General features: G+C 40.4%; 1 pseudogene; it reads right to left on the bottom strand.

Moving 5' to 3' along the window:
* Window positions 1-15850: 15850 nt before the first annotated feature.
* LOC137228407 (nuclear pore glycoprotein p62-like) lies at window positions 15851-16441 on the bottom strand (annotated as a pseudogene).
* Between the last annotated feature and the right edge of the window lie 1300 nt (window positions 16442-17741).

Below are 17741 nucleotides of genomic sequence, written 5' to 3'. Positions count from 1 at the left end.
TATGTTTGTAACCCTGATTGGCCTAGAGTTGCCCTAAAAATCAACCTTTCCTCTACTCTTTTTACTATAATTAAGCTCTTCTCTGGAATAAAGTATCTTACTCTCAGAAACCCAAGTTCTCTCTGTAAATAGTTTCAGCCACAATGTGGGCAAAGTGACTGCAAAAGAACAGCAATTAAACTGAGCATCAATGGAGAGAATATCTTCCCCAGTGTTTGAGCCAGAGTGTCTGGGCTGGGCAAACTAGTAATGATCCTCTAAGTGAGACAAAGAGAAAACCTGGAATTCCATCAAGATAGTGTGGTGATGCTGTCAGTGTAACTCTAGCATCAGCCCTTTTTTTATGCAAGGAAGGAGTGGTCAACCAAAGAGTGAGCCATGCCAGAATTCCCACAACTCCCCAAAAGTATGTTCAAATAGTCAGTGCCCAGTTGGCACTTTAAATTCAAATGGTGGAGGGAGGCAGGGGCAGCTTCATGGGCTTGAAACAGTGCATCTACTCTCAGGAGTGTTCCTGTGCTTGGTTTAATGTACTGCTGTCATTGCTTGAAATTATTAATAATTTTATCTCTGAGCTTGTGTTTTTTAAGTGAAGAACAGGACAACAAGGAATATGTGAGCAGAGGAGATATGCTAGGTGGCAACATGTCTGAACACGCTCAGGCCCAGGGCAGTTGCCCTAGCCGCCCAGCACACACATGTGCATGCCGGGGACAGTCCAGATGCTGTGGGGCCAAGTTCCAGGGTCTCATTGCTGAAGTGAACTGAAGTAGGAGTAGCAGGAGCAGCAGCACAACACCAGAGGCCCGGGAGAGAAGAGGGGTCCTCCTGGGGGTGACACTGGGATCCAGAACAGGAACTTCCTGTGCTCATGCTGTGGGTTTCATCAGGAAATTATTACAGATCAAAAGTACACCCATGTTACTCCAGCTTTTGTGGTGACCTAAATGGGAAGGAAATCCCCAAAGGAGGGGGTATATGTATACATATAGCTGATGCACTTTGCTGTACAGCAGAAACTAACACAACATTGTAAAGCAACTATATTCCAACCAAGAAAAAAAAGGAAAAAAAAAAGTACACCCATGGACCTTACAGTATAGCATTCCAGAGAGTTTCAAGATTTTTTTAATAAGAGTTTAGAATCCATCATTTGGAAAACTATTGTGATATTACAAAGCAAATACCCACAGTTTTAGTAACAGAAATAAAAATTAAAGATTGTCACGTTGAATAGAAAACTATTTTCAAAAGAAGGATGACAATTTTAGAATTAGTTTCCCCTTGTAATTGAGGAGACAATGATTGGATGAACAAACAGTCATTTGAATCATAAACAAATTATAAAGCCTCTCGGTCTTTCTTGTACAGCCTCCACAACATACAGGGACTGTCTGAGAAAACACTAAAATGCCCTTGCATTTACATTTTGGGGCCATTCTGAGTAGCGTGATGAAATTCTGCCATTTAGTCACTTAGTAGTGGTCTCAGTTATTAGATGGACTGTCGGGGCATAGCCGTGCTTGTAACTTTTATTTTACTTAATAATGGACCCAAACACAATGATGCTGGCAATTCAAAACATTCTCTTACTGTGCCTAATTTACAAATTAAACATCATCATAGGTATAAATGTATAGGAAAAATTTGGTATATACAAGGTTTGGTACTATCCATAGTTTCAGGCATTCAGTTGGGTTCTTGAAATGTGTCCCCCAGTAGATAAGAAGAGACTACTGTACACATATGTACACACACACACACACACACATTTATTTGTTGGGGGTGGGGGGGATTGTAAGTGAGTTTTTGTTGTTACCTGCGTGTTGCTATTACCACTTGTGATGGTTAATTTTATGTGTCAACTGACTGGACCATGGAGTGCCCAGATATTTCGTTAAACATGATTCTGGGGGTGACTGTGGGGGTGTTTCTGGATGATATTAACATTTAACTCCATAGACTGAGTAAAGTAGCTTGCCCTCCCCTGTGTTGGGGTGGAAGGCTCATCCAATCTGAGGCCTGAATAGAACAAAATGGCTGAGGAGGGAGAATTCCTTCTCTCTTCCTGACTGTGTTTGAGCTGGGACATCAGTCTTTTCCTGCTTTCTGACTCAGATCAGGACTGCACTTTACACCATCAACTCCCTTGTGTCCCCAAGGGAGATCCCAATGGCAGACCATGTGACTTCCCATTAACCCTATGGTTTACTGAGAAGTCTCTCCTCCGTGGCCTCCTGACTTCTACCCTCCACCACAGTCTCTCTGCTGTTAATCCCCTCCTAGTTCCCACCTCTTCTTGTGCTAAAACCCTGGGATTCAACTTTGTCTGCTTACTTGCTGAGTTGGCCTGGGATGGCAGGCAGGGCACTCAGTATCCTGAGAGGAGGGGCTCTTGGTTTGGTTTAGCATCAAGAGAAGATTGTCTAAAACATTTCACAAGGAGAAGATTAAACTCCTAAAAGTTCTGTTTCTTTGATGATTGTTACCAAGTCCAAGCTCATACTGCTTGCCACACAACAGGGCAATAAATCCAGAAATGAGTTATTGAGGCAAGAAATAGTGACTTTATTCAGGAAGACAGCAGACTGAGAAGATGGTGGACTAGTGTCCCAAAGAACCATCTTACCCAAGTCAGAATTCAGGTTTCCTTTATACTAAAATGGGGAGGGGGTGTGGTTGCTTGTTGCAAATTTCTTGGTGTTGGAATCTTTTGTTCCTGCAGCTGTCCACATAGGTCGGGTCACGATGTTCCTGTAAACCTCCAACAGGACAAATGTTATTCTCTGTTCTGCAACTTTTTCTCTTTATATGAATGGAAAAGTGTTATACCCTTGAGAATGGGCTATACTGCATATTTCAGGCTATAGGCAACATTCTTAACTTGAAGCAAAAGCAATAGAATATAAAGGTTAAAGTAAAAGAAACTGATCTAATATGTAGTCAGATTTGTTCTTCCCTATTACAATTCCCCACTGTCAATGTCCATTCCTTGTGGAGAAAGGGGTGATGACTGTTCCAGCTACTTCCTGCAGAATGGGGGTTGATGAACCGGTGATCATGGAATGGAATTAATCAGCTCAGGACAGGGAACATTCCTTAGAATCTTTTGTCAGTAGTACAATCCTCTTTCCTTCTTTATTTACAATTACTTGAACCTGATGAAACCCCTTCTCACTTTGTTTAACTTGGGGGTTTGTTTCCATTTCCCTATACATATCTATTAATTTTATCTTTCTGACTGCCATAATTACACTAGATTCCTGTGCTATCTATTTGGATAAGATTAAACAAATAGGTTGACCCTTTTTCAGCTACAATGAAATTATAATCTCGATATTTGTCTTTTTTAGAGAGCAACCTTAAATATTCTAAGGGTTCACAAACCCATTGCTCCCCAGGCCTCTCAGGAGTGTGATGAATCCATGGCTTGACCCCAGCTAACTTGACAGATGAGTGAGTGGTAAGTAATACCACATGCGGTCCTGTCCACCTTGCAGTCAGTTGATATTCAGGCCTTTGTTCTCTCCAGGTTTTAAGAAGGACTCAGTCTCTGGGCCAGAAAAGATGTAAGGCTACCTCAGTTGGATAAGCAGACCTATTGGAGGCAAACTCATGAACAGTATAGTGCCCAAAGTTTTAACATAATTGGCAACTGCTAGGTCTTTAAGAGCATTTATAGATTCTCTCAACTGGGCAGACACCTAGAAGGGCCTACCACACAATATTTTGAAGGGGCTTAATTTAAGCCTGCTTCTGGAAGCCACTCTGATCTGTAGCAGGGCAACTTATCTTGGCAAGGCCGTATCCCAAGTTAAATTAGTCTCTTGACCTATTTTAGTGACATTTCTTTTTAATATATAATTCATTTCCTTGGTTTTTCCTGTTGATTGTGGTCTCCAGGATGAATATAATTTGAAATACTTTAGACACTTGTTGGATTATGCTAAAGACAAAAGCAGGCCCGTTACCACTTTGAAGGGTGTTGGGCAGTCCAAATAGGGGGATAATTTTTTTAAGGATGGTTTTAATCACTTTGGAAGCTTTTTCTGTCTGGGTGGGGTATGCTTCCAGCTATCCTGAAAAAGTGTCCACCAACACTAGCAGGTATCTGAAATTTCCTGCAGTTTGAGGTATTTGAGTAAAGTCTATTTGCCAGTCCTCGGGGGAGAGATTCCTCTATGTCGAGTCCCTATCTGGGAAGGTCTAACAGCAGTCTTTGGGTTATTTTTTGCACAAGTCATGCAATTCTGAGTGACTCTCTGGATGGTCTTTTGTAAGTTAAGTTCCACTATATACATTTGAATCCATTGTAAGGTGACATCTCTCTCATAATGAGTATTTTGTAGCAAATCATCCATATATTGAAATAAAAAGTCTTTCATCCAATATTAAGTTTCTAAGGTCCCTAGCCAACATCTCCCCAAACAATGTAGGGGAATTCTTAAATCCTTGAGGCAGGACTGTCCAACAATACTGTTGGACTACCTGTGTTTCTGGTCCTTGCCATTCAAAAGCAAACAGCTGGGGCTTCCCTGGTGGCGCGGTGGTTGAGAGTCCGCCTGCCAATGCAGGGGACACGGGTTCGTGCCCCGGTCCGGGAGGATCCCACATGCTGCGGAGCGGCTGCGCCCGTGAGCCATGGCCGCTGAGCCTGTGCATCCGGAGCCTGTGCTCCGCAATGGGAGAGGCCACAACAGTGAGAGTCCTGAGTACCGCAAAAAAAAAAAAAAAAAAAGCAAACAGCTGCTGTAATTCTCCTGCAATAAGAACGCAGAAAAAAACATCTTTCAAGCCCCCAAACTGAGAACCTCCTGGAATGGTTGTGAGCAGGGAACAAGTCTCGTACTCCTTCATTAATAGCCTTTAAGTCTTGGATGAAACAATACTCTACTGAGTTTGGATTTTTGACCAGGAGAATAGGGGTGTCGTAGGGAAGGGGACCTGCAGGATTTAATCAATCCTGCTTCCAAAAAATTTTCAGGAATTGGCTGAGTTCTCTTTTGGGCCTCTTGCCTCAGAGGGTATTGTTTTAGATTAGGTGTCCCAGGGCCCCTTTTTAATGGAATTTGTATTGGTCATGTGTTTTTTTTTTTTCTTTCCCTGGGGTGCCATCAGCCCACACTTCTTTTTTTTTAACATCTTTATTGGAGTATAATTGCTTTACAACTGTGTGTTAGTTTCTGCTTCATAACAAAGTGAATCAGCTATACATATACATATATCCCCATATCTCCTCCCTCAGCCCACATTTCTGACCTTACATTTTTGTAGACCTCACAGGGAAAGAGCTCTGTCTCTTTTCTGGGGCATCAATGTGTGTCATCTGTAGGCTTAAAGCATGCTCCAATGGGGCCCTGACGTCAAGCTGTTCTGGCAGAAACGTTACTTGATCATTTAATTTACAAAGGAGATCTCAGCCCCAAAGAGAGATTGGACACTGGCTTATATATAACACTGTGTTTCAGAGTGAGGTCTCCTAGTTGGCATTCTAGATGTAAGAATGAATGATTTTGTACTTCTCCAGAAACTTCCATGACCAGAATTGATTGAGATGTTTTCTCTGCCACCTTGGTGTTTACCACAGAGTATCTTGCACCCATATCTGTTAGAAAGTCAATCAACTTGTCCCCCACTGTCAAAGTTACCTGGGACTCCTGTAGGGAAATTGGAATTGGGCACCTCAAGTCCAAGGGAGCCCCTAGGTCTCTTCATTCATCATCAGAGTGTCCCTCTCTTTCTACCATATGAGAGGCTCCCACCTTTCTTTTATTGTTTTCCTTATTATGTTTTAGCTTGGGGCAGTCTTTTTCTAATGTGTTTCCTCCTTAGAGTAAGTGTATTGTCCTTCCCCAATGGCGGCTTACATCTCTTCAGGTTACTCGCCTTCTGAGAATCCAATGCTACTGCTGGAAAAGTGTCATTCCCTTTTTCATCTTCTTTCTTCTGTTGTTGTTCCTTGTTGTTGAAATCTTTAAAAGCAACATCTACCAATTGAAAGGCGTTCATTCCAAATGCACCATCTGATTTTTGTAATTTTCTCATATTTACCATTCTAGCATTTTCAGGTGCCTTTGTGTCTGCATCAGTCTAATGTCCGCAGTTCTGATAAACCCTTTCCAAAAATTCAGAGGGGTCCTCATTTGGTTTTTGCTGGAGTTCTTGAATTTTGTTTAAATTCCTTTGCTGCTCATTAAGGGTCATGGGTCATCCATAGAAACCCAGCCTGCTGAATGTTTTCATTTAGGCCCCCTGTGTGAGGGAAATTGCCCTGCACCAGGAGTGGCTTCTGGTGCAAACCGAGTGCCCTGTAAGGTCTTAGATGGCAATAACAGACCAGGTCCCTGTACCCCAGGAACTAACACAATTTGATCTCTATAAGGAGTGGGAGCCAGTCTGAGCACTTCCTGAACCCCAATGTTGGGAATTAGGGTTGGCTATATAGAAATGGGAGGTAGTAGAAAGGGTGGATATATTGGCATAGTGGCCAGAGAGACAGGACGGTTGGCTCAGCTGGAAGAGTTAAGGTTTGAAGCAACATATCCTCACTCTTATTCCCTTCTTTCTCTTATTTTCTATGATGTAATAGAACAAATACTTGTACATAGGGGATTTTATCATTCTTCTCTGCTTTTTCACAGAATAGCTATAATTTCAGGATTGTATAGAGCCATTCAAAAGCCATAATTTCTCAGCATTTTATTGTAAATCTATAAATAGTAATTTAACATTTCTAAACATTTTGCTTTGGCATCAACCAACTAGGCTGAATTCTGGACTAGGGGCTTGGTGACTTTAGGAAACAAGTGAAAACTTTCTCTTCTCCCTGGGAATGTCCCATTCTCAGACAAGAACAGGCAAGTTTTGTTGTTGTTGTTGTCATTGTTCCTTTCCTCCATTTGACATCAGTAAAAGCTTTAAGTATCACAAAACTTATTTGGCTGTAAATGGAGAAATGGGACCAAAACAAAATGTCATGAAAAACCCAAAGGACAAACGGAAAACCAAAAATAAACCCCCAGGTTTTGTCTTGGGGTTTTACTTATCATAAGAACCATCAATTCAACCCCCATGCAATGTGATTCCTTGGCTAGACCAATGACACAAGAGACCACAAATGGCATAATTAACAAGCAAGGGTGAGACTACTTGGTACACAGGGTGCCATGATAACCCTGCATAAACCCCTTGTTGATATCCTAACAGGTACTGTGGTACACAGGTACACATTACTACAATTAAATATTATCTTTCTCTTAGTCATGGGTTCTTAGCTGTAATCAGACAACTTATACAAAATGTGTCCCAGAGGACTTTCTTTAGGGATAGTTGAAACATTCCCCAACATTTAAAGACAAAAATACAAGACAAAAAAACCCACAAATGGTTTGGATCCAAAGAAAGAAATGAACTGGTTCACAAATCAGGTAAAAGTCCAGCAACTATTTCCTCTTTTCAACAGGGTACCCAACTCAAATACAAAACAAATTAGCTTATTCTGGAGGAAAAAAGCCCCAAAAGGAGAGGAATAAAGTTTCTGCTGTACACACCAGGGCTACTTGCCATACTGATTGAGTCTATCACCTCCTAGATATTGATTTCTTGCTCCAACTGCCAAGCGCTAGGGCAGCCTGTGCTGCTTCAGGGAACTTCGAAGGGAAGATTCTCAGGACAATTGGTCCTAGCAGATGCTAGGGCCTTACCTGAAAATTCCCCAATCAGGGCCAGCTACCACAAGCAGCAAGTGTCCTGGCAGGCTTGCCAAAATTTGTGACTAAGTCTAAGCTCATACTGCTAGCTGCACAACATGCCAATAAGTTAAGAGACAATTTGTTGGGCAAGGAATAGTGACTGTATTCAGAGAGCCAGAAGATCAAGAAGATGGTGGATTGCTGTCCCAAAGAAGCATCTTACCCAAGTCAGAATTCAGGCTTCTTTTATACTAAAAAGGGGAGGAGTTGTGGTTAGTTGTTGCAAACTACTTGGTGCTAGAATCTTTTATTCTTCCAGCTGTCCACTTAGATGGGGTCAAAATGTTCCTATAAAACACCAACAAGACAAATGTTATTCCCTGTTTTACACCTACTTTTCTCTATATGAATCAAAAGTGTTATACCCTTAAAAGTCAGAGCTTTGAGAATGGGCTATTCTGCATATTTCAGGCTGTAGGCACCATTCTTAACTCCAAGCAAAAGCAATAGAATACAAAAGTTAAAGTAAAAGAAACTGATCTAATATGGAATCAGATTTGTTCTTCCCTATTACATGATAAAGGTGTGTGAAAGGAAAAAACCTACAAACAAGATTACTCTACTCACCAAGGAATTTTATTCAGATTCGACAGAGAAATTAAAACCTTTACAGACAAGCAAAATCTAAGAGAATTCAACACCACAGAACCAGTTTTACAACAAATGCTAAAGGAACTTCTCTAGGCAGGAAACACAAGAAAAGGAAAATACCTACAATAACAAACCCAAAACAATTAATAAAATGGTAATAGGAATATATATATCTATAATTACCTTAAATGTAAATGGATTAAATGCTCCCACCAAAAGACATAGACTGAATGAATGGATATAAAAACAAGACATGTATATATGCTGTCTACAAGACACCCAATTAAGACCTAGGGATATATAGGTATTGAAAGTGAGGGGATGAAAAAAGATATTCCATGAAAGTGGAAACCAAAAGAAAGCTGGAGTAGCAGTTCTAATATTAGAAGAAATAGATTATTTTTTCTTTGCGGTACGTGGGCCTCTCACTGCTGTGGACTCTCCCATTGCAGAACACAGGCTCCAGACGTGCAGGCTCAGCGGCCATGGCTCACGGGCCCAGCCGCTCCATGGTGTGTGGGATCTTCCTGGACCAGGACATGAACTCATGTCCCCTGCATCGGCAGGTGGACTCTCAACCACTGTGCCACCAGGGAAGCCCAGAAGAAATAGATTTTAAAATAAAGACTTACAAGACACAAAGAAGGACACTACATAATGATCAAAGGATCAATACAAAAAGAAGATATAACAATTGTAAATATTTATGCACCCAACATAGAAGAACCTCAATACATAAGGCAAATGCTAACACCATAAAAGGGGACATCAACAGTAACACAATCATAGTAGGGGACTTTAACATCACACTTTCACCAATGGACAGATCATCCAAAATGAAAATAAATAAGGAAACAAAAGCTTTAAATGATACATTAAACAAGATGGACTTAATTGATATTTTAGGACATTCTATCCAAAAACAACGGAATACACTTTCTTCTCAAGTGCTTATGGAATATTCTCCAGGATAGATCATATCTTTGGTCACAAATCAAGCTTTGGTAACTTTACGAAAATTGAAATTGTATCAAGTTTCTTTTCCGACCACAATGCTATGAGACTAGATATGAATTACGGAAAAAAATCTGTAAAAAATACAAACATATGGAGGCTAAAAAATACACTACTTAATAATGAAGAGATGACTAAACAAATCAAAGAGGAGATCAAAAAATACCTAGAAACAAATGACAATAAAATCACAATGCAAAACCTATGGGATGCAGCAATAGCACATCTAAGAGTGAAGTTTATAGCAATACATTCCTACCTCAAGAAACAAGAAACATCTCAAATAAAGAACCTAACCTTGCACCTAAACCAATTAGAGAAAGAAGAACAAAAATACCCCAAAGTTAGTCGAAGGAAAGAAATCATAATGATCAGATCAGAAATAAATGAAAAAGAAATGGAGGAAATGATAGCAAAGATCAATAAAATTAAAGCTGGTTCTTTGAGAAGATAAACAAAATTGACAAACTATTAGCCAGACATATCAAGAAAAAAAAAGGAGAACTCAAATCAATAAAATTAGAAATGAAAAAGAAGAAGTAAAAACACACACTGCAGAAATACAAAGGATCATGAGAGATTTCTGCAAGCAAATATATGCCAATACAATGCACAACATGGAAGAAATGGACAAATTCTTAGAAAAGCACAATCTTCCGAGACTGAACCACAAAGAAATAAAAAATATAAACAGATCAATCACAAGCACTGAAATTGAGACTGAGACTAAAAATCTTCTAACAAATAAAAGCCCATGACCAGATGGCTTCACAGGCGAATTCTATCAAACATTTAGAGCAGAGCTAACACCTACCCTTCTCAAACTCTTCCAAAATACAGCAGAGGGAGGGACACTCCAAAACTCATTGTACGAGGCCACCATCACCCTGATAACAAAACCAGACAAAGATGTCACAAAGAAAGAAAACTATAGGTCAATATTACTGATGAACATAGATGTAAAAGTCCTCAAAAAATACTAGCAAACAGAATCCAACAGCACATTAAAAGGATCATACACCATGATCAAGTGTGGTTTATCCCAGGAATGCAAGGATTCTTCAATATATGCAAATCAATCAATGTGATACACCATACTAACGAATTGAAGGAGAAAAACCATATGATCATCCCAATAGATGCAGAAAAAAGCTTTTGACAAAATTCAACACTGATTTATGTTAAAAACCTTCCAGAACGTAGGCACAGAGGGAACTTGCCTGAACATAATAAAGGCCATATATGACAAAACCACAGCCAACATTGTTCTCAAAGGTGAAAAATTCAAACCATTTCCTCTAAGAACAGGAACAGACAAGGTTGTCCACTCTCAGCATTATTATTCAACATAGTTTTGGAAGTTTTAGTCACAGCAATCAGAGAAGAAAAAGATATAAAAGGATTCCAAATCAGGAAAGAAGAAGTGAAGCTGTCACTGCAGATGGCATGATACTATACATAGAAAATCCTAAAAATGCTACCAGAAAACTACTAGAGCTAATCAATGAATTTGGTAAAGTAGCAGGATACGAAATTAATGCAAGAAATCTTTTGCACTCCCATACACTCTTGATGAAAATTCTGAAAGAGATATTAAGGAAACACTCCCATTTACCATTGAAACAAAAAGAATAAAATACCTAGGAATAAACCTACCTAAGGAGACAAAAGACCTGTATGCAGAAAACTATGACACTGATGAAAGAAATTAAAGATGATGCAAACAGATGGTGAGATATACCATGTTCTTGGATTGGAAGAATCAGCATTGTGAAAATGACAATAGCACCCAAAGTAATCTACAGATTCAATGTAATCCCTATCAAACTACCACTGGCATTTTTCACAGAACTAGAACAAATAATTTCACAATTTGTATGGAAACACAAAAGACCCCGCATAGCCAAAGCAATATTGGGAAAGAAAAACAGAGCTGGAGGAATCAGGGTCCCGGACTTCACACTGTACTACCAAGGTATAATATATATACCTTGGGTATAATCAAGACAGTATGGTACTGGCACAGAAACAGAAATATAGATCAATTGAACAGGATAGAAACCCCAGAGATAAACCCATGCACATCCGGTCACCTTATCTTTGATAAAGGAGGCAAGAATATACAATGGAGAAAAGACAGCCTGTTCAATAAGTGGTACTGGGAAAACTGAATAGCTATATGTAAAGAATGTAACTAGAACACTCACTAACATCATACGCAAAAAAAAAAAAAAAAAACCTCAAAATGGATTAAAGACCTAAATGTAAGACCAGATACTATAAAATTCTTAGAGGAAAACAGGCAGAACACTCTATGACATAAATCACAGCACAATCCTTTTTGAACCACTTCCTAGAGAAATGGAAATAAAAACAAAAATAAACAAATGGGACCTAATGAAACTTAAAAGCTTCTGCACAGAAAAGGAAACCATAAACAAGACAAAAAGACAACCATCAGAATGGAGAAAATATTTGTTAACAAAGCAACTGACAAAGGATTAATCTCCAAAATATACAAGCAGCTCATGCAGCTCAATATCAAAAAACAAACAACCCAATCAAAAAATGGGCAGAAGACCTGAATAGACATTTCTCCAAAGAAGATTGCCAACAAACACATGAAAGGATGCTCAATATTAGTAATCATTAGAGAAATGCAAATCAAAACTACAATGAGGTATCACCTCACACCAGTCAGAATGGCCATCCTCAAAATATCTACAAACAATAAATGCTGGAGAGAGTATGGAGAAAAGGGAACCCTCTTGCACTGTTGGTGGGAATGTAAATTGATACAGCCACTATGCAGAACAGTATGGAGGTTCCTTGAGAAACTAAAAATAGAACTACCATATGACCCAGCAATCCCACTCCTGGGTATATACCCTGAGACAACCATAATTCAAAAAGGGTCATGTACCAAAATGTTCATTGCAGCTCTATTTACAACAGCCAGGACATGGAAGCAGTCTAAGTGTCCATCAACAGACTAATGGATAAAGAAGATGTGGCACATATATACAATGGAATATTACTCAGCCATAAAAGGAAACAAAATTGAGTTATTTGTAGTGAGGTGGATGGACCTAGAGACTGTCATATAGAGTGAAGTAATTCAGAAAGAGAAAAATAAATGCCATATGCATATATATATATATATATATATATATATATATATATATACACACACACACACATATATATGGAATCTAAAAAAAAATTCATTCTGAAGAACCTAAGGGCAGGACAGGAATTAAGATGCAGACATAGAGAATGGACTTGAGAACACGGGGAGGGGGAAGGATAAGCTGGGATGAAGTGAGAGAGTGGCATGGACTTATGTATACTAACCAATGTAAAATAGATAGCTAGTGGGAAGGAGCCGCATAGCACAGGGAGATCAGCTCAGTACTTTGTGACCACCTAGAGGGGTGGGATAGGGATGGTGGGAGGGAGATGCAAGAGGGAGGATATGTGGGGATATATATATATGTATAGCTGATTAACTTTGTTATAAGACAGAAACTAATGCACCATTGTAAAGCAATTATACTCCAGTAAAGATGTTAAAAAAAGGAAAAAAAAGGTGTACCTTGTTCTCTGCCTTGAGTTCTTCATCAAAGGCCTTGCTTTTCTGTCTCTGTTCCCACCAGAATGCATTCAATCCATTTTGACAGTATCCCAAATGCACCCACTTTTTCTGGATAGGTCTGGGTAAAGAGCACAAAACGCAAGAAAGATTTTCCTACAATATCTGTGCTGAGCTATAAGACTTCTTTCTAGGGACGGCAAGCAATGTAATACATTGTAGTGAATGCACCATCTTGGTTTCAAGTGTAGCTTTGAGGACAACATATCAGTGTATGTTACTTCCAAGGAATTCCTGGCCCGAATCATCTTGGCAGGTGGTTTTTGTGAGCAATGCCTTCTGCCAGATACAACAGATGCAGGGGGTCAGATTTGTTTCTTTTTTTTCCCTAAATATCTTCTATCATTTTATACCAAGAAAACTATATCTCAATTTTCCTTAAAATCAATCCCTCTGTTTTCCAAATTTATCAGCACTCTGGCTCATCTCAGGCACCACCCTTTATTTCCAAAGCTATTTTGCAGGGACTGCTATAGTCTCTATAGTATTCCATTATTATCAGGGACTTCCCTGGGCAGGACCTTAATGACTGTGGAGGTGGGTCATGCCCATTCCTCTTCAAGGCCTTGTTCACTCTGTGCTCTGGTCTGTGGCAGCAGGAATTGGCTCAGGGTGAGGGCATCCAAAGCTACCTTTAGTACAGCCTCTGGGGTAGGCTCTAGTTCTGGACTGTGCTGTTGTAATAGGGAAGAATAAATCTGAATCCATATTAGGTTTCTTTTACTTTAACCTTCGTATTCTATTGCTTTTGTTTCAAATTACGAATAGTGCCTACAGCCTGAAATATACAGGATCACACATTCTCAAGGCTCTGACCTTAAAGGTATAATACTTTTCTATTCACATAGAGATAAAAAGTTGCAGAACAGAGAAGAACATGTGTATTGTTGGAGGTTTACAGGAACATCCTGACCTGACTTATGTGGACAGCTGCAAGAACAAAGGATTCCTACACCAAGAAGTTTGCAACAACCAACCATGCCCCTCTCTAATCTTGTCTTTAAAAATGCTTTGCTGAAACTTTTCAGGGAGTTTGGAGGTTTGGGGGGAATGAACCACCCATTCTCCTCACATGGCCCTCAAAATTTTTTTCTCTATTCCAAAGTTTTGGTTTGTTTGGCCTCACTGTGCATCAGACATATGAACTCACATTCGGTAACATTGTTGACCAAGGTGCCATCTTTCACAGCCCAGCAATATCCACGTTAGCATTAGTGAGGGCTCATTTGAGGTACTTCTCTCTGTCTTACGCACGCCCCTTCTTCTCTGCTTCTGGGTCCTCTGTAGAGCTAATGAACTTATATTATGAAAGAGATATCAGGCCTATCAGATAGGTCCCCAACTAGCAGTGGCTTTTGCTCTTGCACATCCTTATACTAGACAACAGTGATTCTCAAAGTGAGGTCCCCATACCACCATCATCAGCCTCACCTGGACTTTGTTAGAAAAGCAAATCTGTGGGCCTTACCTCAGACCTGCTGAGCTGGAAACTCTACGGATGCTGGGGGCCCAGAAAGTGCATTCTAATAAGCCCTCTGGGTGGCTCTGCTGCATAGTGAAGTTCAGAAGCCCTGATGTACACAATACCCATTTGCCTTCCATGCTGGAATCACAAGTCATTTCTGCAGCTGACAAGCTACTTCCCTACTAGCCAAGATGCCAACTCACTGGCTTCCTTTACTTTTCCCCACATGAATCAGGGCTGGTGACGTCCACCCTTGTTTAGCGCCCAGCTGCCAAGCCTCAGACCTCTGAAATGAAGCTGAGGAGGGCACCAACGGATGCCCTTAAATATATCAGCAACACACTTTCTCATTTGCTATGTTTATTCTGCAAAATAATGGCATGTATCCATGTGTGAATCCCACCCAAAAGTCTAGGATAGACTAAATGCACAAGGTATTGGTGTTCTGTGTGCCTTTGGTTTAGAGTCTGACAATCCACATACATCATACTTTTAAATGGTTCCTACTGTATGCCCCCAACTGAGATGTCGTTTGGAGATTTTTTTTTTTTTTGAGTCACTCAAAAACTTTTGAGTAGTTTATTTTAGTGTTACACTTTTATTTTTCTGAGCGTCACCTTTATTTATGGCTTAGGTAAAACATGAAACACAAGAAATCAGACTGTTCCCAAGCTAAGGACAGGCTTTTTTCTTGAAAAACAAATACACAAAACCCACAACTATAAATCATATGGTAAAACCAAGTAAAACACCAGATTATCTGTACATCAAAAATAAACAAATTGTCTGAACCATACACTTTTTAAAATAACTTAATTCAAGTCCCAAATCCACCCTAACTTTTCCTCCCTTCTCTGAATTTCTATAGCATAGTTTCTGTAATTCATAACACACTTTATTGTATGGTTTATACTGTTTTTATACAGACAGGCATTAATTATATCTCAAAGTAGACAGTAAATTCCTTTAGGAGAGAGACTTTACAGTAGCAAACACTATACATTGAATGTTAACAGGTACCCAGTAAAGACTGGTTGGCATCTAATTTTTGGGAAACATTTCTCTATGATCTGGAGTGAAAAGGACAACATGTGCTGGCAGTAAGATATGGTATCTGGGAGAGTAAGCCATGAATTACACACACAGAGTTAACATCAAATAGGTTTCTGCCTGGAGAGCTGATATAGTTTTGATTTGCTGATACTAAAAGCCAAACTCTGTAGTTCCTAACAGTACAACATCTAAGTGGAAAAAAATACATGCACACTTTTTTTCCACCAAATATTGAATAGTAACCGCAAATACTACTCTAATGAATGCCATCAAAATGTGTAGGTAATGTATAATCCAAAAACAACATGCTGAAGATAGGGTCATTCAATCAAGAGCAATCCTGACATTGCACTCCTGCTCCTTGCAATGATGATGCTCGAAAACTTGTGTTACCTCTTCTACCTTCCTTTGCAGCATACCTGATGTCTGATTAATCCATTGTAGACTGTCCATGTGAGCATTCAGCATTTTGCAGATCTGCTGGAGCACGTCAGTAGTGTCAGCAGGACTTCCAAATGTATTCAGGTGCTCAATAATGACCTTGAGATCTTGGGCCATTCGTTTCAGCTGAGTATCTCCATTTTCTGCTAACTAGTAAGTCCTCTCATGTTCCTCATCTAAATGCTGCAGATAAATAGACCCACTCTGGTCCTTTACAGACTCCTCTAAAAGGGTCAAGAGATCTTCTAGTTCTTACTGCTGTGACAGGATAAAATCCAATTCTTTTTCCAGCCTTTTCTTATCCAGTTTCACTTTTTCTACTTCTCCATGTAAAGCAGTGATCTTCTCACCATTCTCAATCAATGTATGTTCCCAAGCATTGACCTGGGTGGCCTGGTGAAGAAAATGTTTCTCTTGATCCTCTAACTCAAGGCTCCATTTGTTTGCCAGACCATCCAGCTGACCATAGGTCATCACAGTAGTTATGACTGTATTAACAGTGAAAGTAAAAGGTATAGAAGTAATGCCAACCTGAACAGTGTTATTAATCTCAGTTGATGTCAGTGGTTTTAGATTCAAGGTAAAGCCCCTGGTGGCTGTGGTGGTGGTGGTTGACATTGTAGTAGATGCAACAGGAGCTGCTCCACCTGCTCCAGGGAATTTTAATCCCAGTCCCAAAGTTGTACCACCAAGTGTTCCAGCCAAAATTGTTGGGGCGCCAAATGAGACCCCAGTAGGAGCAGTGGAGGTAGAAGCATTTGAAAATGAGGTAAACTGCATGGTGCTTGAACTAGTAGTGGCAGCAACAGTAGATGCTGGAGCCAACCCTTGATGGTGGTGCCCCAAAGTAAATAGGAAGGCAGACAAGGCTTCGGCATGGCCAGAGAGGCTGGCCATGGCCTTCTTGGGCTGGAAAGAGCCGGCGCACACAGTGAGTACATCCCCACTGGAGCAATGCTAACTGAGGGTTCAGAGGTTTTTGATGTGACTATCCATCTCAGACTGCAAAGTTTTAGGAGGCTTCTTACAGCATTGGTGGTTGTATCACTATCCAAGTATGCTTCCACACGTGAAGGAGAACACATGAATCATAGTTTATAGTTTTCTCAGTCTCTCCTTACATTTCTCAGAAGCTCACAGACCTTGAAGCTTCTACTGACTTATCCCTCCAGAAGGTCTTGGGCTGAAGGGGCACAAACAGCTCACTTTGAAGCAGGCTTCTCTCTTCAGGTTGTACTCACACAAGTGCCTATATCAGGAGGAAGGTGGCCCAACGGTACCTCAGGCCATGGAGACCCGAAGACAGGGACAGCCAGAGGCACTTGCTCCAGCCAGTACATGCACCAGAATGGGAGCTTCGGCTTCTCAGGGGTTACAGGATCACACAACTCACTTTGATATGGTAACACTCTACTCAAGCCATAGGGTGCACCCCTGTAAGTTTTCAAATCAGTGGTGACTTGAGGTCTCACTGTCCAACATCCCCTGGCAAGGCTCTTCCTGAATCTTAGTTGGCTAGTATCCCTGGGGCCAAAGCCATCTGTATTGAGAAAGCTCGGAACTGCTCATGACCTATGAAGATGGGGATGGGATCTGCACTGGGGACAAGCCTAGTGCAGTTGGGGGCTGGGATCTCTGGTCTGTAGCCCCCTATGCATTCCCCGGTGTGTTTCAGCACTCCTGAATTTCCATCCAGGAGCAATTATACCATTAAGGAGGGATGTGAGTTAGCCAGGAACACCCAGCCTGTCAGCTGGAGGGGGTGACTTGGGGA

The sequence above is a fragment of the Pseudorca crassidens genome, chromosome 7, assembly GCF_039906515.1.
Source record: "Pseudorca crassidens isolate mPseCra1 chromosome 7, mPseCra1.hap1, whole genome shotgun sequence".
NCBI classification, from domain to species: Eukaryota; Metazoa; Chordata; class Mammalia; order Artiodactyla; family Delphinidae; genus Pseudorca; species Pseudorca crassidens.
The sequence above is the reverse complement of the archived record's forward strand: the minus strand, read 5'-3'. Positions and strand labels throughout refer to the sequence as shown.